The sequence below is a fragment of the Saccostrea cucullata genome, unplaced genomic scaffold (assembly GCF_032062105.1).
Source record: "Saccostrea cucullata isolate Sc308-1 unplaced genomic scaffold, CSIRO_AGI_Scuc_v1 ctg9518, whole genome shotgun sequence".
NCBI classification, from domain to species: domain Eukaryota; kingdom Metazoa; phylum Mollusca; class Bivalvia; order Ostreida; family Ostreidae; genus Saccostrea; species Saccostrea cuccullata.
This window is the reverse complement of record NW_026925311.1, coordinates 1-25,535: the sequence shown is the minus strand read 5'-3', so window position 1 is coordinate 25,535 and position 25,535 is coordinate 1. Positions and strand designations below refer to the sequence as shown.

The following is a 25,535-nucleotide window of genomic DNA, read 5'->3' as shown; positions in this document are numbered from 1 at the left end:
TAAACAACATACAATAAATCAATTAATCAATCAAACATCTACACTTAGACATGAATCAAATTCTCAAATCTTTTATCTTCAGTAAATAGGTGTAATTTAAACCTTGGAATGTATGCAAAATTAATTATTTATTTTTTATGTTTGTTTAAAATGAAAAGAGGTTTGTTTACAGTGATTAAAATTTTCTCCCTTGTTGCACATGGTAGCACATTTCTGCAATACATATTTTAATCAAACTAGTAAATATTTATTTCTAAAAAAAGTTACATCTTTTGCCTTAACATATTTTTCTAGAATTTTCATATAAAAATTAAAATACAATTTACTAATTATGAATAAAGAAAACAGTTCTGTTGTAATTTGTTTAACCCTTTCTCTTCCTGGCATTTCACCTGATTTTGGAGGCCTTTTGATACGGCATTATTAAATTATTTCTAACTTTTTTATCCAAGGGAAAAGCTAGGCATAATGCATACCATTTTGTAGGAAATTTCTTAGAGATGATATTTTATGACTGTTTAGATACTCAACCACTGACCTTATTAGTATAAATTGAGGTCAAAGGTCAATTAAGTGCAAAATTTTATGGAATTTTTTGATACTTTTTCATCTTTAAGCTAAATATTAAGTATGATGTATGTTGAAATAGGAAATTTGGGATATACCCACAAAAGAGCATTATACTGTACTACATGAAACACATAAACTTTTTTTTCAATTCTGCATATAACTACTTAAAAGGGGTTGCTAAGCAAATTTTGCAGAATTCTTTAATTTTCGGGCAGAAATTTTCATTTTTTACTCATCCTAGACACATTTATGCATCCCAGCACATATAAAAGTTAGATGTGAGGTCATAAAATTATAAGGGGCATACAACAGATAAATTGCTTAAAGTTTGACCTCATTAGAACTATTTTTAGGAGGTCAAAAGTCAAATAAGTGCAAAAGTTTCATCAATTTTTTTCAACACTTTTCAATATTCTTGCCATAATTTTACACAATGGATGCTGAAATGGAAAATTCTGAATATACTCTCAAGAGGGATCAGAACTGCAATATCCATGCATCATTTTATTTCAAATATCTGTTTAATGACCTTTAAGTGGTTGCTAAGCAACATCATTTTAAAGTTTTTGCTATATACATTATTGTTTGTTATTTCACATTCTAAACAAATTCTAGACACTTTTTGTATATTTCATGATATTGTTTGTTAGATATGGGCCATAAAGATGAAAGAACATTTTTGTATTAAAAATTGACCTTGACACTCTTGTTCTTCAGGGGGTCAAGGTCATATCAGTACAAAATTCTGCTTTAAACTGTAAGTAAATATCAATTTTGAAATGCTTCAAACATGGATAAATCATCTAATAGTAGACGTAATAAAAATGGCGAATGACAAAGTTTGCAAGCAGGAATTCTGGTCTGCTTCTTATAAAGCCCTAGCAAAACATGTATACTATCTTTTTGTTAAACAAGAAATCCATTCTCTTGATGACATTAAAAATAATCTTTATTTTCATGGATTTAATTTAACAAGAAAAAAAACTAAATGATTTCATTACAAGATTTTTCTGATATAACAGAGCTTAAGGGGTACAATAAAGACTTGACATGTTATCTTGGAGGGAAATAATAATAATAGATAGCATTGGCAATATTAAATGCAAAACTGTTTAGTCAATAAGTTGAAAATTTGTAGCTTATATCCAAATATACAAATACAGAAATATTGCAAGATGAATTCCAAATCAGACTGAAATCTTCAACAAAATGTTGAAGAGCACTTTTACTTTGTGTCCACCATTCTTTTATCAACTGTCATTTCTCTGTAAGATCGGAGGAAATTCTTTGACTTGTCCAAGACATTATTATTTGCTGTCAAGTACAAGTGATCAGCTTCTATCCTGTAAAAGATTTTAGTATTTTGAAACAGATACATGTCATTGTGTATATAAATTTATATTTATAAATAAAATTAAGAATGCTAAAATTACTACATTTATTTGAGTTTCCTTTTAAAATTAAAATTGTATTCATTATGTGATCCAAGCAGTTAAATGATATTGTTAAGTCAATGTATCAGGATGCTATAATTCAAAAACCTTGTAGTAAACCATCATGGTAAAATTACTGAACTAAAACAAATAGCATATATGGCAATCTGACTAAAGCCAGACCTCTGTTTACGCTATCGCAACATGTAAAAAAATATGGTATTAGATTGCTACGAAAGCCAGGAAGGGACACGTAAATTTTTCAAAAAGTAAAGATGATATCGAATCGAATTAGACAATCTTAATCCCACGGATTACTAAATTGTTCCCTCGATTTATAATATGAGATCTCGAATTACACAATCCGATCTTAAGGATTACTAATTCGCCCCCTTGATTCATAATTTGAGATCTCGAATTACATACCGGTAATTTGTTTTCACAGATTGATAATTCAACATCTTGATTTGTTACAACGTCAGTCTTATGATTTTGGAAATCTGTGCTCTTGAATTTCATTACATATATGTACAGAAACATCCAACCATTTTAATCAATAAGTGCGTTCTATTTATTTTGTTTCAGCAACCGGTCGTTTCCAACCTCTTTCATAACTAATTCAACGTATATTTATTTTAGAAATATTATGATTACACAGGACCCATATTCACTTTTACTATCTAGGACTTTCAATTATTCTTATATACAAGTAACACAAAAACTTCTAAGATTTTTTGTTGTACAAATATCAGTACTAGCACATGGATTTGGAAATGTTCATGTATTTTTCTCATTTTGGACCGTAATATGTAATAAAAGTTAGGATGTAAAATACTTCAATATTCTATTTTTTAAACATGTATTACCATATCCGATATGTACAGATAAATAATTTAAACGAAATCATGGGGAAGGGTTTACATTCCGAGGGAATGAATCTTTTAAACTAAAAGAATGAATTATACAACCTGAGGTAACGGACTGTGTAATTTGAGGGAACGAATTGGTAATCTGTGAGAATGAATTGGCAATATGTCAAACAGATTGTCAATCCGAGAGAACGGATTGTATAAATCAAGAACTCGGTTTACTTTTATAAATTTTAAAAATTCTATGTCCCTTCATGGCTTTCATAGATTTCATACCTGCATGGCTGCCAGGGTTGTAAAAAGAAAGGAGACAATAGACTGCAATGTCACTTCAGGGCAAAATTCCTGGCGCAAGGCTGTTTGTGAGCATGGGAGTGTTGATAAACCATCCAGTGAGTTTGACCACCCATGTATATGATGTAGGATAATTGAAAAGTGTCTGAAAAATTGAGAAAATGGAAATTGTAACCACATACTTCATGCAGATTGGAACTTACAACAGCAGTCTATAAAAACAGTTTGTTCCATATCTCAGCATTCATTCAGATAGATATTTTATGTTTAAATAATGTGTTTGTATGAATAATCAAGCATCATAAGTATTATGTGTTTTGAACACTTATTTTTCAAAATATAAATCAAATGTTTATAAACTTGTATGAATGCGATATCATGAGAATGACATAATTGAAATTAGACTTTATTTTTTTAAATTTTAGAAATACAGAAATTTTCAATACCAAAATAAAAATTTACCTGTTCATTGGTGTCCTTACATATTAATTAACCTTCGTAGTTCATGGTGGGCTTAGAAAATGGGTATTCACAGATGAAAGTATTGTTGCAATGCTGAAAGCACCCTAAAATTTCAATGTGAAAGTGGTAGTCATGTACACCTGTACACACTGGTACATAGATACTGAAAACAACTATCCATTATTATGAAAACTTTGATTTTACTTTGAACTTACGAGTGATTGTTAAATTGAGCATCAAAGTTCAAAAGCAATGCAAAATTGGCTGAACGATACGAAACACGCACACTGAAACATAAAGATCTAGTACATGTGTACATTTAGTTTTCTTTTGAACGTGAACTATTGCGTTTTAAACTTAAACTTTTCAGTCAATATACACGTATTCTTACCTGCTAATACCAAAGGCATGTTCGTATTATTTGATTCATTGATGTGATGATCTTCGTCGTGAAATAATCATGAAAATTGACGTTCAGATTTCGGATCACCATCATGTTTACACCAAAGCGGAAACACGTGTTTATTTCAATTCGTATCAACTCATACAGTGATGAGTCGTATTTATTTATAAATGCGAGTTTTTGTATTGTAAAATATAGATCTAATTAAATTGCAAATTAATAAGTATACAGTATAACAAGATACAACAATATTAAAAATCTGATTGATTTTTTTCTAGTAAAGATCGCCGTTTTGGAAATCTACAATTTTCATCAATATTGTATATCACTTCATGAAATATACATCATTACAATCAACATTCACTTCACAAAAGACAGAACGAAAGTATATATTTGTTTTTTGAAATCTATTTTTTTTTGTATTATGCATTTATTTCAGTAAAAAATATATTTGAATGGTCAAAAAAGTCTTATAAAAGAATATGTTGTTTCGAGTAAGACGCAACAATATCGACCTTGACGTTACATGTAAATATTGACCGATTTTTCCATAAAAACTATGCAAAGGTCACAAATTCAAATTATCGTAATTAAGAAAATACTGAGCGGAAGAAGGCCTATAAGGGCTTGTTGGAAAGGAAATTTTCTCTACTTTTACCAGCTTTATTTTGTTTTCCCTATTTCAACACAGAAATAAACGTAAAACTGAGCTTTGTTTAAATATTACGAATAAAATCGATAAAAAACACATAAGTGCAAGAAAATTCTTGTTTTTAAAATATACCTTAAAGTAATAACAATAATTTTTACATATTCTAAAAGTAGAGAAAATATTCTTTAAGAATATACCATGCTTTCTTATCAAGTTAATCAGGAAAAAAATTGTCAATCGTCTGGAAATTCGGCAATCGCTTTGGAAAATTACGCCATTTTCAAAAAGTCTCGTTTGTCTTTACAACGTAAAATCGATTAAATACCGGCAATCAAGATATAATCTTTTTAGATATTTTAAAAGTGGAGAAAATTTCCAAAAAGATGATATATAGCTTATATACCTTCATGCTACCACAAAATAGATACGGAGATCTTATTTTCGCGAAGTCCTGTTTTAACGCGCCATCGGTCAATTTGACCGGTACGGAAGTGAAGGGGTTAAGGTTTATGACAATTTGACTGGACTATTAGATAGGAAAGATAAAAAAACATGTTCTAAAAATGTATATTATTATTATGATTTTGTTGTCTTCGCAACCTTTTATCTTACAAGAAAGGGGTACCCCCTGTATTGCGAAGTTTGGGGCTTTCCCCGGAATTAACACATCAAATTCGTAAACCAATCAACACTACATTTAATAAAACAGATAATACTTTTAAAAATGCTCCTATCATTTTTTACTTTTGGGACACATATACTGTATTTGAAGACAGGCAAGTTGACTAGTCTTCAAAATTCAAATTACATACATTTAGAGAATTCGGAGATATTGTGCACTTTTTCCCTCTCAAAAATTAGGGTCGCAACTTTTTTGGAGAGGATTTGAAAAATAATTCTACACATACAGTGATTTTTAATTATTGCCTACTTACAACTTTCACATCGTAATAATGTACAACATAAGATAACCTTTGTCTCATTCAAGTACTACAATTTGTGAAGTATGAAATCCTTAGTGGTGTACAATTAATATGACTTCCGCTTGTTCCTATAATCTTTATTCGGATACCAGAGGTAACAAAAAGTTAATAAGACCAGCTGGGGCTCGTTTCTCAAAAAGGCCTACGACCAGTCGTAAGCTTAGTCCGGACTAAATCAGGGTCTAAACCCGACAATCGGACTAAGTTGCGTTTCACAAAAAGGCGGAGACTTAGCCGAGACTAAATTGTGATTTAAATCTAGGCCTGCTCGTGAGTAGGCGTAAGTTCTTAGTCTGTACACAACTTGGAAAAGGGGCATGTGATTTAATCATAAAGAGTTAAAAGAAAGATTATTTTATGCGTATACGATATAATACCTATTTATATACATGTACATAATTATACGATATGCCAAAAATCGTGAAAATTATACTGTATTATGTAGGAAATTAGAAAGGTAGTAAAGTAAATCCATATCGAAGATGCAGACTTTTTCTGCAAGGTTGGGGTGAACTAGAAATTTTTAACTAAAAATTCTTAATACAAGTTGGGTAAGATTTCTTAAAGAAGTGCCAGAATTTCTTTTTTAAATACAGGCACGCGTAGGGGGTGTATGTACACATGTTGGCGCGTGCGTGTGTGTGTGTGACTGGGGGCCCCTATCCCTAACCCTATCTGCCCCCTTTGTCAAGATTTCTGAATCCGCTACTGCTATAGCTAGTATGTAAATGTTTTGACCTTGAAAATACAGATGGATTTGTGCATTATATATGTTTGAAAGACGATGAAAAGCCAGGGAAAACATGAAAGCTCCTTCGTGCTTCTTGTGCTTTACTTTTAGTAATCAGGTTCATGTGTGATCCGCCACATGTTATTGTAGTCTCTAAACCAAATAAAATATGATTTGCGCATGCTTAGTGCCTAGCGGAAAGGTCTAAGTCTCAGGCCCAGTCTTACGCCGTTTTCTGAAACGTGATTTAGGCCCGTCTAAATTTTGGCGTTACTTTCCTTTTTCGGACTAACTTAGACTCAAATCTACGACTTTTTGAGAAACGAGCCCCTGAGGTCACTTTATATTGTACATCACTGTAGGGGGCAAGAAAGTCACCTTAAATTGTGCATCAGTAGGGGGACCAGGGGTCACCTTATATTGTACATCAGCAGGGGAACCAGGGGTCAATAAATAATGTCCAGGGGCCCGTTTCCTCAAAAGTGGTAAATTTAAGCTTCACCTTAGGCGCACTTCCGGGGCTTACGCCAAAATTTAGTCGGGCCTAATTTGCATTTCACCAAGCGGCGTAGGTCTAGTCGTATAAGATACGCTTAGTCACAGGACTAAAGTCCTTGGCAACGTTGCATTGCACAGGCGCTAAAACATAAACATATTGCCCAATGCGTACAGAATGTACAGAATAACAGAAATTAAAGATAAATGAATACTTGTACTAATTGAAACATGCATGGATTTATAGTGTTATGTAGGAGACATGTATCTTATAAGAAATCTTTTTCAGTTTTTTTACATTTCAGTAATAAAAGTCTTATAAATTGAAAGGAAGAAAAGGACCGTTCATGTATATGTATTTCAGAATTAAACTAAACTATTTCTTTTGGAATTTTAATAACAGCCCCCCCACCCTCTTCCCGAAAAACAGATTAATGATTTCGCCTTTTGTAAAAAATTTCAAGATTCGCTAAAAAATGATTATACAGATAAATAATTTAATTGAGATTGAGACAGAATAAGATTTAATAACTTTTTTTTCATACAGATGCAAACGGCTTATATATGAAAATATTTTGAGTCAAGAAATAAATTTTACACGTTTACTACTAGGGTACATATAAGATAATCCTCTCTAAATTTATTAAATTTTTGTCAGTTCAAATGTTTCATTATAATATTCTTATTGTTTAATAAAATGACACAAAAGTTCATAATATTTTATGAAATACTAGACTCTAGGCCGCGCAGTTATAGAAAAAAATCTTTACTTTCTGCAGATTAAATGTAATGTAACTTTTAAAAGATTGCAGAGAGTGAGATAGAGTAAGACAGAGAGAGAGAGATTTGGAAAAATGACTACTGAAATATTAAAACATCTTTAATCTTCATGACTTGGTCTAAAAGAGTAAATTTTACATATGTAACCAGGGTTATGTATTATTTAATGCCGTACTATACTTGCGCTGCGTACATGTGAGAATGTGGTGTGTAAGACTTTGTGTAAATGAGGTAGCTGTTATTTTTAGACACAGGACAGACGGTCACATGACTTTATCCCATTCACCAAATGCCCGCTTTCACGAACTAGGACAAACACCACTAAATGTTTTCCCATAGACTTCCATACAAACTTGAGCCCCTGTCACTCATACATATATTGAATTTCGGGCAAATGGCCTTTTTTGTCGTGAAAGTTCGAGATATTGGAAAAGAAAACATGACAGAAAAAATATACCGTCACGCGGCACTTTTACTTTCAATTTCCATTTGTTTACAACAAGGTGCGTTTGACACCAAATGAAAATCTCTAACCAAAGAGCACCCCTCCTTTCAAATTTTTACCTGTAACTCCTACATATCTCAAAGAAACCCAAGTCTTGATATTACATTTTTATCAGCTTTATTTCACTTGTCAAATACATAACAAGTCTTTTCTCTTATTGACCAATCACGCGCCAGGTAGCATTTTCTCCTCCGCACAACTTTGGGTGTCCAAAATGTCTGCGCCCATGTATGTGTTTATGTAGGGGTTTTTCCTATAGAGTAAAAGAAGCATTAATAAAAAGTGGTCAATTTAGTAAATTTAGAACACATGTCCATTGCTTATCTCACCTCTTGAATATTGGGACTGACAGTCTTAGTTTAAGTACACCATTGGCTGTTACATCTCACACCCCAGTCAATCAGACCCTCATCTGTAAAACAGAAAATATGTCAATAAATTGAAGCATTTTTCTATTTTTCTCTCAAACTTTTAAAATAAAATGATTAATCTTGCATATGTTTTGCTTGTTTTTCTTATTATCTCTAATAAATTCTCAAGGTAGATCATGTTAATCATTCAGGGTAGCAGGTACCCGTTATTAATGAAAAATGAAGAAAATCAGCAGGTTTTTGTAAGAAAAAGCTGGGTTGTGGAAAGAGTGAAATCTAATGTAGATAAAATAAACAATGGAAAGAAAGAGAATTATATGTAGTTCAAATGTACATACGATAAAGAAAAAATCTATCAGCAGTGGGTTGCTGGCATCAGAGAATCAAATACATCCCCACTGAAAATTTTGTAATTTTGAAGGGGGTGACCTACATTTTAGCCAATTTTCATGGACATTTCATGGAATTGATGTTAAATATGTATATTCTCATGAAAGGCAAAGATATTCATTTGCATATCATTTCTTATTATTGACATAATTAATAAATTGATTAAATGCCAAGGGCAGATAAATCATATTGTCTAATTGAATACAGTGCTCAATTGTAAGCAAAGTGCTTAAATAACTGCAGTTCTGAAGAAATTTATTTTCTAATAATCTATCATAAGTTCTAAATAATTTAATTAAGAAGAGATTAACTAGATTTTCTAGGAAAACCATACCTTGGAACTCTTAATGAAAGCAAAGGGACCATCCTGAGAGTGTCCATGTGTTGTTCATTGTAAGAGGGGAGGGTTCATTAATCTCCTCCTTCTTGAGAATGCATCGCTGAAATACATTTTATTTTATTAAAACATACTGATAAATGCATTTAGTAGCTTATATTATAATTTTTTATTATTTACACCATCTTTTGAATTTTTTATAAGCATTAGTGATGAAATAGCTTTAAAATATTCACGATTAAATAGAATTTACTCAGATAATTATTTTTAAAAATATCTAAGAAATTGAAAAAAATAACTGCAGATAAGCATGACTCTTGTTGTTCAAATAAACCACATTTTAAAAAAATTCCTTCATTTTCCAGCATCATAAGAGTACAAAATTACCCCCCCCCCCCCCCTCTTTTCTGCAGAATAACAAGATTGGATATGGCAAGGAGGAAGGATATTCAGACACTTTTTTCATCATTTTTGCAATAATAATTTTGCAAATTTCTTAGATTTTCAATGTATTTTCTGCTAAAATATATTTTACAGTAATCTCAACTAAATTTCCTACTAGTAATCTCTAAGTTTTCCCCAAACTATAATTTTTATATCAAGCCAGCACTGATTACAAGACTGAAATTGGCTTTGTTGCTGGATTAGGCCCCTTAAGTAAAAACAAAGTAACCTAATTACTTAACAGCAGTCTACTTTTGTTATAAATTATTCAATCAACTCTAATTTACACAAATTTGAAAGAGGATTAGTCAATCTGTTCCAGTGTCTGCACTCATAAAATAAATGGATTTAAATGAATTTCTCAAACTGCGAGGGGGATATTCATATGTTCTGTGTATTGATGATGCCCATAAACATCAATATTGTATTATTTACAATATTCACAGTAAATTTCAGCAGAAATATTTATTTAAAATTATTTACATGTACATTTATTGAAAATATGAGAGCTAGGGCAAAAATTTTAGCATTTTTTCACCATGTGCAGCCCCCATTGTGGGCCTCAATTTACCCAAACCCTCTATTTTTTTAAGAAATAGTAAAAACTAATTAAAATATGATCTCAATGCCAAAAAAATAGGAACTGATTGATTTTTTGACTGTAATCAATGTTTTTCCATGAAATACATACCTATTCTATAGGACAAACACCACTAAATGTTTTCCCATAGACTTCCATACAAACTTGAGCCCCTGTCACTCATACATATATTGAATTTCGGGCAAATGGCCTTTTTGTCGTGAAAGTTCGAGATATTGGAAAAGAAAACATGACAGAAAAAATATACCGTCACGCGGCACTTTTACTTTCAATTTCCATTTGTTTACAACAAGGTGCGTTTGACACCAAATGAAAATCTCTAACCAAAGAGCACCCCTCCTTTCAAATTTTTACCTGTAACTCCTACATATCTCAAAGAAACCCAAGTCTTGATATTACATTTTTATCAGCTTTATTTCACTTGTCAAATACATAACAAGTCTTTTCTCTTATTGACCAATCACGCGCCAGGTAGCATTTTCTCCTCCGCACAACTTTGGGTGTCCAAAATGTCTGCGCCCATGTATGTGTTTATGTAGGGGTTTTTCCACTAACATCTGGCACTCTGAGCCTAGCCGTTGAATTGGTTAGATGTCTACTATATAATCATTTTACAGATAGTAATATTTGTAAATCCCTATGTGTGTCCCGGTTTTTTGACATCTTATCACATCGTTAATAAATATAATTGAACCTGAACCAGATTGTTATTTCTGATGTTCTACCACTGGCTACACATAATTTAAGATAATCTGAGTGCATTTAAAGCACATGTAAAGACAGAGACCGCACAAGCAGAAAAATTTTGTAAGAATATCTTTAAAAAATTTTCTGCTTGTGAAGTCTCTGTCTTTAAAATTAAGTTACAGCTACTCTTTATTTTGTTTTCATTCAAAATGTAAGTTATGCGGGAAATCAAAAACTTGCATATTTTCATCTTATATGTGCTTTAAATGCACTCAGATTATCTTAAACTATGTAAAATTAAAGATGTTTTCTACATCAATGTTTGTCTGAAAAAAAAATAGGAATGATTCATTCTTGAACTTAACAATGTGATTAACACCGTCTTACATCGATATTATAAAAGCTATATAATATATTTCCTAATTTCAAAAATTTCTTTATCTGTTTATGAGACCCTCCCCTCCCCTGGGTTCCGTCTTAGATTCGCCGGTAACCTCACTTGTCCCAGATATCTAGAAAAATAATAACTTTCGTCCTGAACTGAGTACTTTGTACATAAAATGTTAATTAACCTGCAAATTCGGGAGGTTCTGAACCCTCTCTCCGACCCCCTCTAGACCCACGCATGTGGACGAAGAGTAATAAGAAATGGCTTCTTCAAACATGATAAAAAATATTTGATTCTAAGATGGTTTTTTTTAAGCTTTTCTTCAATGTAGAAAATTACCAGAAAAAGGATTACTGTGATTTTGAAACTGATTTCAGTGGTATGAGAGGAGTTGCGGATAGAGAAGGGTACCCCCAAAGCGTAACAGTTGGACGGACATCCCGATAACTACGTATAACTCGTATATAGTATATATCCTCCCGCTTTTCAAGCGGGGTGTAGAAATATAGTTATATATATGTATGGTTGATTTACAATATTTTATACATACAATACTACTATCGAATGTGTATGAACGCATTGTCAAAACGTAAGAAATGGTGATCGAAGAAATCTCTAATAAGACAATCTTTTCTTCTCAGCAGAAAGTTATCAAAATATCAAGTACGTTATTAATCAACTTAACTACTTCCCTAAGTGGTTGTAGGGGCGCCTCCCTCTTCATAGTATGTATAATTAAATAATGCATTGTTTGTATTTTAAATTCTTCTTAGAACCGTACTTTTTCTTTAAAACTCGCTAAATTGTTTTAAAATCAGTAAAAAGGCTTTATTTTTACTTTACGCCTACTTAGAGTAGACGTAAAGGTTTGGCCTAAATTTAGTCAGGCGTAATGATACGCTCTTTAATGAAATGCAAAACTTCGTGCTAGTCCCAACTTTACGCCGGCATAGCGCTACGACTTGGCGTACGACCTTTGATGAAACGGGCCCCTGGAGCTCGTTTCTCAAAAAGTCGTAGATTTGGGCCTAAGTTAGTCCGACTAAGAAAGTTACGCCAAAATTTAGTCGGGCCTAAATCACGTTTCAGAAAACGGCGTAAGACTGGGCCTAAGACTTAGACCTTTCCGCTAGGTACTAGGCATGCGCAGACCGTATTTTAATTGGTTTAGAGAGTACAATAACATGCGGCGGATCACACTTAAACCTGATTACAAAAAGTAAAGCACAAAAAGCACGATTTTTCACTGGCTTTTCATCGTCTTTCAAACAAATATAATACACGAATCTATCTGTATTTTCAAGGTCAACGCATTTACATACTAGCTAGTATTAGCGGATTCAGAAATATTGACAAAAGGGGCCGGGTAAGGGGCCCACAGTCACACACAAAATTGATTGAGCAAATCTTTTGTTATTATTTTGGACACAACCCCCTCCACCTCTTCAACCACAACTTTTATATTAAATAGTTATATGTATTTTGGTATGCTCAGATAAATTTAAAAGTGAAATATATACTATAGAAAAATATAAACTTGTATACCCGGTATTATATACCTACTTACGAAAATTTGGAATAAAAAGAAATTTTTCTTATGAGTCCCATAAATCATATGGCATGGGGTTGGAACAGGCTCGTATATTTGAAAGTCGTGGGGGGGGGGGGGGAGGGAAACCAGTATCTCAGGCAGTGGCGTAGCATCGTTTCTGAAAGTGAGGGGCAGGCAGAGAAATTTTTTTTTACTTACCTAAAAAGTTGACAAGCAAAAAAAAATGAAATAAAATAAAAAATAAAAAAGGAAAAGTTTGCCAAAGTCGAAAATCCTATTTCGTGGGGGGGGGGGGGGGGGGTACATAGTGATGTTCATTCACGGAACATAAATAAAAGTCTAAAACTGGGGGGCCAACTAGGTTTTCAATCAACATTTCCTATAGTATAAGTAAGTTTGGGAAAAAAGTGGGGGGGGGGGGCCCTGGCTCCCCGGTTGCTACGCCCCTGTCAGGGAAGTTTTTCTCTAGTTAAAATACTCAAAGCAGAGAGAGAGAGTGAAGGACCGGAGCCCATGAAACACACTGTGAAAATTTAACAATTTTGAAATTACATCATAATGATAATCATTAAAACATGGATAAGAGAATTTTGAAGAAAAATTATAAGTTGTTTTAATTTTATAATATCAACCCATTTATTCATTACGAATTAGACATACTGCATTTCAGTTGATACATGTATATACTTATTGTGTTTATTTATAATACTAGTATTGTATATTGAACACATAGAATTACATTAATATCGATTTAATAATTAACATAGTCCATGTAAAAAAACGTACCTATATATAGCAATTGCAGAATCAATGATGGCTTGCAAAAGCTAAATTAGTTTTAAATCTATAATTACTCCAGTGAAATAGGAATGAACAGTATTATGGACAGAATACTTTAATTATAATACTGGAACATTTTACAAATTTAAATTTTTATGTTCTATTAATATACAATGTAATATTTAATTACATGCAATTAAACGAGAGAATCAAAGATACATTAACTTAAGTTAAAGTACATAAACTCGGTTGATGGCATAGTTACCGAATATTTTTTTCATTCTCTAAAATACTAGTATAAAAATGGATATTGTTTGAGGATTTTATTGAAACATTATCAATTTCAAACAACAACAAAATTATCCAGGACCTACAGCATGTAGCATCGTTTTTAAAAACTTAATATGGAAGGGGATGGAGTGGTGGTGAGTACAGTTAATTTGGTGATGAAAATATTCAGCCCAAAAGAGAAATGCTGAAAGTTGAAGTCAGTCCATAAATTACACAGCTTTATTTTTACAGAAAACATATAACTGCAATAATAATGGTTGGGTTGACCCCCCCCCCCCCCCCTCTCCAACCCTCTACGAAGAAATACTGGTACATCTTTTAAAAAATCTTACCCAACTTGTATTCAAAATTCTCAGTTAAAAATTTCTAGTTCATACCACCTTTTGCGGAAAAAGTCTGCACCTTCGATGGATTTAACTACCTTTCTAATTTCCTTTATAATACAGTATGCTGCATAAGAATTTTCACGATTTTTGGCATATCATATAATAATGTACATGTTTATGAACAGGTATTATATCGTATACGTATAAAATAATCATTCTTTTAACTCTTTATGATTAAAACACATGCCTTTTTTCCAATGTGTGTACAGACTAAGCACTTACGCCTACTCACGAGCAGGCCTAGATTTAAACCCAAATTTAGTCTCGACTAAGTCTCCGCCTTTTTGTGAAACGCCACTTAGTCCGATTCTCGGGTTTAGTCACTGACTTAGTCCGGACTAAGCTTACGACTAGTCGTAGGCCTTTTTGAGAAACGAGCCCCAGCTGAACTCTATGTCATACAATACAGATATCATATGGCATTAAGCTTGACTTTCTCTCATTATTGAATCTTTAATGAATTTATAACAGTTTATGTGACCACCTTTCATCACATAGTTTCATTGTGAAAAGCCGGAAAACAAGGGTAGTCGAGACACTGCATCAAAAATAAATGGTAAAGAATCAGTAAATTAAAGTCAAATTAAACCGTTCATTATAGCTGCTGTAAAACTTATTAAGAATCCCAAAGAAATACTCACTGAAATATGTAAAAATTACAGCAATCAATGTCTGTTTTATAGATAGACCATTGAGCAGGTGAATTTCAATGATAAAAATTATATAATGGGCATCAAAAATGGATACCGTCCTTGCAAACAAAAAATTAAACAACTAATGTACTGTTTGCCAAATTTCAATAAAAAATCATTGATGGTGTATGATTGACTGTACGACACAAAGCAAATTTGATAGACATCATTTCGGGAGCAGGTCTCACTGCTTTAAAGAAAGGTTTGACAGTAAAAAAAAGCTTAGTACTCAAAAGTCACCCTATGTTTTTAAAAAAAATGAGTGAAAACGACTGCGTGTAAGAATATCTAAACAATTATTAAAAATATCAGTAACTGTAGTTAACTGTAGTTATCCACTTATGTTTGAATTTCAGATAATGAAACTTCAATCTATTGCTTAAAACCCTCAAAACAAAATGTACAATGAGTTGTACTTGACAAAAACAGCAAAGGTCTGAGAAGAGCAGAGAATTGCAAAAGCATAAATACAGATTTATATGCACTTTTAGTAAATATAAGTGGTCTTGTTGTTTATATTAGTGTTCGGAGAGACAGTTTAATTGCTGGAGGAATCTAGAAGTAATTTTTTTGCAAAAAAATCAAAAGGTTGATGAGAATCAAAAATCCTCTATGTTAGATTGTTTCATGACAGCGTCCAACCCCGCACACACTGAAGAGTAAAAAAAGTCTTGGGGATAAACAAAAAGTTAATGTTCTTTCACATTAACAATATTCGCTAGATCTTTCGCCTTTTGACTTGTTTCATTTTTCAAACTTGAAAAAACGCCTTTCAGAAAAAACAAGTCCAGGAAATCTGTAATAATCCAGTTACAAAAGGTCTTACCCAAAAATGAGTTCAGAAATTGGATAAAAAATGTAACGGACAGGTGTTTTAATTAAAAGATGATATTAAGTTAAATTATTATGACTAAATTATTGAAAAGCGTCTTTTCTTTCCAAGCACCGATGACATTATTTATTTAACAGCCCTCGTATAAGGTGACCTCTGGTCTCCTTATTGATGTACAATATAGGGTGTCCTCTGGTCCCCCTACTGATGTACAATATGAGGTGTCCTCTGGTCCCCCTACTGATGTACAGTATAAGGTGACCTCTGGTCCCCGTAGTGATGTACAATATAAGGTTCCCTCAAGCTCCCCTTATGATGTGCAATCAAAGGTTACCTTTGGCCCCCTACAGATGTACAATATAGGGTGTCCTTTGGTCTTCTTATTGATATTCAATATAAGGTGTCCTCTGGTCCCTCTACTGATGTACAAAATAAGGTTACCTCTGGTCCCCTACTGATTTACTTTAAAATATAAGGTGACCACTGGTCCCCCTATTGATGTACATTAAAAGTGTCCTCTGGTCTTCTTATTGATGCTCAATATAAAGTGACATCTACCGGTAGTCTCCTTATTGATGTACAATATAAGGTGGTCTCTGTTCTCCTTATTGACGTACAATATAAGATGTCCTCTTGTCCCCCTAATGATGAACAATATAAAGTGTCCTCTGGTCCCCCTACTGATGCACATCACATGTATAAGGTGACTTCTGGTCTCCTTATTGATGTACAATATATTAAGGTGTCTTCTCGCCCCCCTAATGATGAACAATATAAGGTGACCTCTGGCCCCCTACTGATGTACAATACATGTATAAGGTGACTTCTGGTCTCCTTATTGTTGTTTAATATAAGGTGTCCTCTGGTCACCCTTCTGATGTAAAATACATGTATAAGGTGACTTCTGTTCCCGTAATTGATGTTCAGTATAAAGTGTCCTCTAGTCCTCCTAATGATGAACAATATAAGGTGACCTCTGATCCCCCATATGATGTACAATACCTGTAAACGGTGAACTCTGGTCTCCTTATTGATGTTCAATATAGGGTGTCCTCTGGTCCACCTACTGATGTACAGTAAAAAGTGCCCTCAGGTCCCCTTTATGATGTGCAATTTTACATTTGGCCCCCTATGAAATTTAAATGAAAGGTGACCTATGGCCTCTCTAATGATGTACATGTACAATATAACAATAGGGTAAGGTGACCACTGGACTTCCTTCTGATGTATAGTATAATATAAGGTTACCTCTGGTCCCCCTAATTACTTTCAAGTTTCTGCTAATATATATATTAGAAAGTAGATCTGTATAAAATATTTTGGAGTAAGACAAAAAATGTCTTTCATATTAAATTTAATTAATATATAAGGTGACCTGACATTGACATTGTGCCTTTAATGCCTGAAGAGTTCCCAAAATGTTGTATTACTACGCAAAATGACGAACTATTTGCGGGGGACCCGAGGTCCTAGTTGAGCGTACGTTATATCCTTCTGCGATTGATGCAACGTTGATTCTTATGATAGGAACATTCTCCATCATCATAGCATCCTTCGGTAGTCTGTTGTAAAATACCTATGTTGCAACCACTATTTAAATAATGACCACTATTGAAATAATTATTTAAAAAATGATTAAGACCAAACACATATGCAACCACCATTGAAATAACGTTCAATACATATTTTGCTCTTCCATGGCATCTATTTCCACTTCTGATGTTTTGGAGGTCCCTGTTTGCTCCGCCCATATTTTGTATTGTTTAATGGACTTTTGATCTTGAATAATGTTCGTTTTCTCCATATGTTTCATATACTGAAATAGTTATTTTATGATTGGTTGAAAGTACATTTCAAACCAAACACAGGCTGCTACCACTATTAAAATACCTTTCACTATTAAAACAATAATTCAACAGAGATTTTGAATGCCTTTCAAAACTTAAACAAACTTAAACAAGATTGCAACCATTATTGAAATAATGTTCACTATAGAATAACGATTTCAATAGTGGTTGTAATAATTATTTAAATAGTTCCTGATAATGATTTCAATACCAAAAGCACATTTCAAGACATATTGAAAATAATTATTTCAAACACTATTGAAATCTTAGTTCAATAGTGAACATGATTTCATTAGTGGGTGTAACCTGGTTTATGTTAAACCTATATTGAAACTGTTTCAATAGTGAACGTTATTTTGATTGTAGTTGTGTCCTATGTTTGGTTTTGAAATGCACTTTACCCTCATATTTGGAAGCAACCATTTTACGGTAAATTAATTCAAATTATAGATCCCAGCTCCATTGATCTGTGATGAATCTTTTTTTGTGCCAGCATATACTGCGAGAAAAGGAACTCGATTTATACGGTCTCTGCGAAAGACCGTTTTCCTCGTTCCATGGTAGGATTCGAACTTGCGACGTATTGATCAACTCTTTACGCTGTAACTCTCGAGTAAACTCTCTACCCACTACACAACATTGTCGCCTCTTTTGAATGAAGATACAATGAAGATGTAAAAGTAAACGTTTCAGTGAGATTTTAAAAGAATAAAATGTACAAAAAAACTTTTTAAAGAAGAACGACTGGCCAATTCTGCAGAATAATTCTAAAAGTCCCTCGCAATTCATGTGTCTAAACTTATCAAAATGTAATGGTCACCTACATGGCGCATTAGTGAGAGCGTCTGCTCTAGAGTAGCAAATTAAGGAGATGATCATTAGTTCGCAGGTTCGAATCCACAACGGGACATAGAGACCGGTCTTGGAGGAGATTGTATAAATTTAGATCCCGTGTCGTAGAAGGTGTTGCACGAAATAGATTCATCACTGCTAAATGGCTTTGAGTTTCGAGTATAGGTAAAAATTTGCAGCTCTTCACCGGAAAGTAGAGTGAAATTTTAAGTTGAGAGGGATGTTAAACAAACAAACTTTAATATGTTGACGGTGCGACCGTTATAGCGAGCGCTAACTCTTCTATTGTTTTGATTTAGATCGAGCTCGTCAAACCGCACGTGACATTCGGTGCGTCTAGACTCTGACGTCACATGACGTATGCAAGTTTCAATATACCGAGAAAAAGCCTGAACAGTGCTGAAAGTTAATGAAGAACGTTTTATTTTCTATTTATCTTCAATATATATCCATTAAATCAAGGTGAGTAAACTTTTTGTTGAACATTTGCCGTGATTCTCGCGAGAACGTAGCTAAAACAAGTGATGCATTGTGGGTCCAAATTACGGCATCAAAAAATTCTATCGAATGAATGTGCAGAAGTCCGAATTTTCTCTTCGCACAGGCGTTGCTTTAAGAACTCGCTATGCGAGCGGCGCTTCGCGCCGCCTCGCTGCGCTCGCTATAATCATAATGAAATGAATCATTAAAGGGGAAGACCTTTAACTAAAAAAATCTTGTTTTTCATTTTTAGCTCACCTGAGCCGAAGGCTCAAGTGAGCATTTCTGATCAAAATGTGTCCGTTGTCTGTCGTTGTAGTCGTTGTCATTGTCTTAAACTTTTCACATTTTGACTTCTTCTCAAGAACCACTGGGCCAATTTTAACCAAACTTGATACAAAGTATCCTTGGGTGAAGGGGATTCAAGTTTATACAAATGAAGGGCAACGCCCGTTTCCAAGGGGATATAATTATGAATAAGGGAAAAATTAATGGCATTTTTAAAAAATCTTCTTCTCAAGAATCACGAACCACTGGGCCAGGAAAGATGGAACTTATGTGGAATCATCCTCAGGTAGTGTAGATTCAAGTTTGTCCAAATGATGACCCCCAGGAGTAGGGTTGGCCAAAATGGCCGATCAAAGTTTTACATAGGAATATATAGGAGAAATCTTTAAAAATCTCTTCAAAAACCACTGGGCAAGGAAAGATGAAACTCATGTGGAATCATACTCAGGTAGAGTAGATTCAAGTTTGTTCAAATGATGACCCCTAGGGGTAGGGTAGGGCCAAATGGCTGATAAAAGTTTTACAAAGGAATATTTAGGGAAACCTTTTAAAATCTTCATTTCAAGTACTTCAAAGCCTTGCTGAGTGATATTTATAGGAAATCATCCTCAGGAAATGCAGATTTTAGTTTGTTCAAATCAAGACCCCCTTGGGGGTTAAAATTCAAGCCTCCCCACCTCAGTGAACTTTCATAGGATCTGATATGTGCTTTTTCCTAGCCAATTGCTCAGGTGAGCGATGTGGCCCCTGTATACATGTACTTATAATTTTGTATGTTCCATATACCTAAAAGCATTATCTTTCGGTTTCTTGCTTAATTTTAAAGATATTGAGTAACAAATACGCCTTACTGTATCTAAGTTGCGTTTTGATTCTCCTTGTTTCTGGGCTCGTTATTCTGTGCATAATTGGATATTTCAGCATAGATAAAAAATATGTCTGTGGGCATGTGTCTTTAAAAATATTTCAGAGTATTGGTAGGGTTTAAAGTTTTTTCTGTCACTCTATGTCTCGGGAGGGAAAATTACGTATTTTCAAGACAGCTTAAATAACAAAAAATTAATTTGCAAATAGTTCATTCAATAGAGACAAAAATTACGTTGAAATTCAAGTTCTCTCCACCGTGTTCATGGTCTTCTTCGCCCTATAACTATAGTCCGGTTGGACAAGTGACGCAAATATAGTTAATATTGAGGACCTTAGATCACTTATTTTAAAAGGTCCTAAATAAAGGGATCCCAGGTCCTTCAACTCGCGTCGGAATTTCATAAATTTTATGGATTCTGTTGAAAATTGTGCCAGACGATGGGCTAGATATGAAAAAGAAGATGTTGACACCATGTCAAAATCGATTAAATGTATCTGATCCCTGTTAAAGTTGCGCATTAAAAGATTGAGAGGCAATATGAAAACCATCTATCCTTCTGTGTTCAATAATCCAGAAGTGAAAAAAAGAATTAGATAGATTACCTGTTCAGTACGTACTGGTCCCTAACGACAAAGCAGGCTACAATATTATCTTCGTATGTAAAGCTCATTATATAAATTGTTATTTAGAAGAACTTGGATTTAATTCTACAAATGGTAATCGAACTTATACTCATAGTTACCCTTTCTAAGGAAGAAATTCTTCAAAATCATATGTCAGTTTTAAATATTTTTAATATTCCACAGAGCCAAAATAAATTTGAACTACCCTATATATATTGAATTACAAAACTTTATTAAAATCCTTACAAAGATAAATTGCCGGTTCCAGTAAATGTTCAACCAAGCCTCTTTCGTTACTCATCACTAAAATATTGACAGTAGTGAAGAACTTCAAGAGTAATAAGCAACAATATTTTTAAGAAGTGGTGTAAATGAGATGTGAATGCTAAAAATTCCAAAGAACTTTTAGACAATTTGAAATCACAAGATTTTACACAAATCAACAGCTTAAAAATTTACGACTTTTCAACTCTATACAATACCATTCCCCACCATAAATTAAAGTTCTGGCTTTTGATATAATTGACAGCTGCTTTTTCAATAAAAATGGAACTCGTAAATTTACTTACCTGGTCATTATTCATTTACAAAATTATTTCGCAGTTATGATAAGGCTGTCCGAAGGCTTAAAATGCCTTGAAAATATACATATTATTCTGAGCTAGATTTTAATTTTAATATGTAATCCTTGTTTGAAATTGCAGTTAACTTGAGATAATAGTTTAGTCAGACTTTATTTTACAGCTTTTTTGTGATGTTACATGACTGTGTTGATCACGTGACGGAGATTCATGATAATCCTAATTGTTCCACAAAAATCGCATAGGCACAAGTGCAAAACAAAAATATTGTGGAAAGTTTACTACATAAATCAATTCATCGTGATCTCTGGTACATAGAAAGTGCTGAGGGCAGGTTTAATTTTTACTTGTTTAGAAAATATTTTACGAGAATTCTACTTTATCAACATAATAAGGGGTATTTTCCACTCTTTATCGTGATTTATTCAAAAAAGGATAAGCTACAAACAATCCCCCAGCAAATTTCAGTTAGAGGACATACTTCTCTTGTAGATTGACACAGAATATCTTCAATATTTCCTTGTTTATCACTTGTGCCAGTCCAATATAAACACAATTCATAAATTCTAACTCTGTCTGGGGACGTGTAAGGGGAACGTTTCACACATAATTTTTATTATTATTTCAATATGTGAATATCGGACAAGCAAAAGGAATAGGGATATTTAAATTTCAGATGTTCAACATCATTAAAAAGCACACTCAGCTTAACCAGAAGTCTCTGCCGAGACTGTAGCTCTACTGGTTTATACTTAAAACAATGGAAGAGAAAAGTAGCCGTTGGGACTTGAAACTTTAAAACAGCAATAAATAGAAAAATGATCCTTGCCGCTCATCAGAATAAAAATCGATGCACAGAATTATGTATCTAAGTATAGTTTACTTGTGTGCCAAGTTATATTGAAATCGGACCAAAAATGTAGGAGGAGTAGCATTTTGAAAGAATTTCACAGAAATTTCTAGTTTTAGTTACCATGGCAACACCGTTCATCAAAATAAAAAATTAAAACGATGCACAGAATTGAGTATCTTAGTGTAGTCTACTTGTGTGCCAAGATATACTGAAATCAGACCAAAATTGTAGGAGGAGTAGCATTCTGAAAGCATTTCACAGAAATTTCTATTTTTAGTAACCATGGCAACACCGTTCATCGAAATAAAAAACCGATGCACAGAATTATGTTATCTTAGTGTAGTCTACTTGTGTGCCAAGTTATATTGAAATCGGACCAAAAATGTAGGAGGAGTAGCATTTTGAAAGAATTTCACAGCATTTTCTGTTTTTAGTAACCATGGCAACACCGTTCACCAAAATCAAAAACCGATGCGCAGAATTGTGTATCTTAGTGTAGTCTACTTGTGTGCCAAGTTATATTGAAATTGGACCAAAACTGTAGGTGAAGTAACATTTTGAAAAATTGTTTACAGACAGACAGACGGACGGACGACGGACGCATTACTATCGCATAAGCTCTTCTGGTCTATGACCAGTAGAGCTAAATAACAATCCTTACACTTGAATTAAACAACAAGTTCCCAAAATAAATCTACATGCCATGTAATAACAAGTGCTAATTGTAACGGGGACCGTTACAGATGTTCCCCAAACGCTCCCCAACTCCCTTTTATAGTCATATTCCCTGTAAGCGTAATTAAATAAGACAAACTCTATGCATTTGAGACTTTAACAACGTGTACCCAAAAGTGTACTATGTTCATCCAAATTTTATCATTGCACACTTGCGCATGTGAATGCATGTGCATAATGACCATATCATATTGTCTACACAATCTATATATTTTAATATGCTAAATATTAAAGTATTTAATCCAAAAGTATAAAAAAAAAACCGCTCATTCAAGTGTATTTTTAATTTTACCCATTTCACGTGCACGCAAGTGCATACATGAGCATGGTGACCATACCTTCATGTATAAGTCCATTACATCTATCTATGCTCTAAATCTCACCCCGTTTGGTTCAAAACCAAGGGAGTTATAGCTGTTTAAAGTTTTAGCCAATCAGATTGCAGCGCACGTACACGCACATGCATGCATGCATGCATGTGCATGGTGATCATGCCTTCTTGTAGAAGTCCATTATATATCTCTATGCTCCAAATCCAATCCTGTTTGGTTGAAAACCAAGGGAGTTAAAGCTGTTTAACGTTTCAGCCAATCAGATTGCAGCGCACTTACACGCACGTGTATGCATGTGCATGCTGACCATAACTTCTTGTAGAAGTCCATTATATATATCTATTTTCCAAATCCCATCCTGTTTGGTTGAAAACCAAGGGAGTTATAGCTATTTAAATTTTCAGGCAATCAGATTGCAGTGCACGTGCATACACGTGTGTTCATGATAATTGCTATATATCATGTTGTAAATAGAGAATATTACATACTAAAATCCATATCATATGTCATATCAGCCCGAGTGGCCCCATATGCATATCAGCCCGAGGGCTGATATGGTGTCCGAGGGCTGATGTGACATATAGATATGGATTTTAGTATGTAGTATTCTATTTATCATATATTTAAAACACTTAATATGCAAGTTCACATATGGTCATTGATGAATATTTCGTGCTTGTTTGTGACATTTCTCTTTAAAATCTAATAAAGCCTATTTTAGGTAACTGAAAAAAATTAAGACCATAAATGTCATTAAAGAAAGATTTATTATGAATATTTATATAAAATCAAGTAAATTGACTTTTAAACGTTATACAAACGTTACTTCCGGTTTGATATGGATTTTCGGACCGGGCCGTGATATGGGGTATTGTGACGTCACCCGTATCACACCGTGCAGAATCGGTGTATTTATTACTAAGTATATGATAAGATATCGTAATACATGACTATGTTCAAAATTTCAAAGGATTTCGTCAAAAAACAAGAAAGATACTGAGACTTTAGTTTCAGCCAATCAGAGCGAAGCGCACGTGCATGCGCGTGAGATCTTGCTATTTTGACCATGTCATCTTGTCCATGCTACTAATATATCCTTATATTATCAGTTTCAAAACATTTCATCAAAAATTAAGAAAGTTACGGTAATATTCATTATATTGGTCATTTCTTGTGATGCACGTGCACGCTTTTGCAAGCACGTGCGCGCAAAATGACCTTGACTAGGCAAATCTACATAACATGTCTACTAACCTTAAAAAGGTTTTACCTACATCGGATGAACAGTTTACAAGATCATTCCCGGACGAAAAAGTACCCAGGAAGAAGAAGAAAAATAATAATAACTAGAGCCGAGCTCGTTGCAAAGCAACGAGTAGGTCTTCCGTCCTGTTTGACCGGAAGTGCATCGATAACTTTCATTTTAAAAAAAAGAGTAATAAAGTTCAAAAATGGTTTAATCCTCCAAATCTATATTAATTAATGCAATAGAAAGAGATTTTTGGCTTCTTCCGGTTCTACTGGAAGTGACGTCGACGGACGGAAAATTAAGATTTAAGCTTCCTGTGATATATGTTACCCAAAAACCTGTCAAGAACGGCAAAAATATGCAATTTTTGACTACTTCCGGTGACCGGAAGTGACATCGCTGGACAAATATTGATGAGCCCATTAGATAAAGCTTGACATTTTTAACATCTTTGCTTCTTTGATGTATAACAAATTCTCATTATTTTTTGAGATATAGAGGAAAAACTTTTGGCCCTTTTTGGCCCTTTATTATAGGGGCCAGCCTCTTATCGTTGATATCTTTCGAAAGATTGTGAATTTCTCAACAAGTTTTGTTCTATATGTCTTTACAAAATGTTAACATGTAAAAAGATATTGAGGAAAAGGTGTCACAAATTTCTAAGTCCCTAGTAGGACTTTTTTCGAGCTTTAGCGAGCGCCGACGTGCGTCACTTCCGGAGAAAAAGAGAGGTGTGTGACAAAAGAGCACACGTTGCTCTATCATCGCTGAAAATCTCATGTTTCTGTCATAAGGCATTTTCGAGAAAAATGATGGACAATGAGACGCCCTGAAAATCACTAAATCGCTGAAATCTCAAAACCGGAAGTGACGTCATCAAAACAAAAAATTATGTATCAG

At 33.6% G+C, this 25,535-nt stretch overlaps 2 long non-coding RNA genes across 4 annotated transcripts; both read right to left on the bottom strand.

Annotated features, from left to right (window-relative positions):
• Positions 1-1,459: 1,459 nt before the first annotated feature.
• Positions 1,460-4,903, bottom strand: LOC134268592 (uncharacterized). Of its 2 annotated transcripts, none has more exons than XR_009992400.1 (4): positions 3,844-4,903; positions 3,629-3,732; positions 3,149-3,311; positions 1,460-1,913 (listed from the first exon to the last, which is right to left on the bottom strand). It is a non-coding gene; the product is annotated as an uncharacterized LOC134268592 (long non-coding RNA). The 2 variants fall into 2 exon arrangements; XR_009992399.1 differs by having other exon boundaries at positions 1,462-1,913; positions 4,020-4,898.
• A 3,184-nt stretch (positions 4,904-8,087) lies between these two features.
• LOC134268591 (uncharacterized) lies at positions 8,088-10,860 on the bottom strand. Of its 2 annotated transcripts, none has more exons than XR_009992398.1 (4): positions 10,406-10,860; positions 9,272-9,377; positions 8,506-8,588; positions 8,088-8,429 (listed from the first exon to the last, which is right to left on the bottom strand). It is a non-coding gene; the product is annotated as an uncharacterized LOC134268591 (long non-coding RNA). The 2 variants fall into 2 exon arrangements; XR_009992397.1 differs by having other exon boundaries at positions 10,410-10,860.
• Between the last annotated feature and the right edge of the window lie 14,675 nt (positions 10,861-25,535).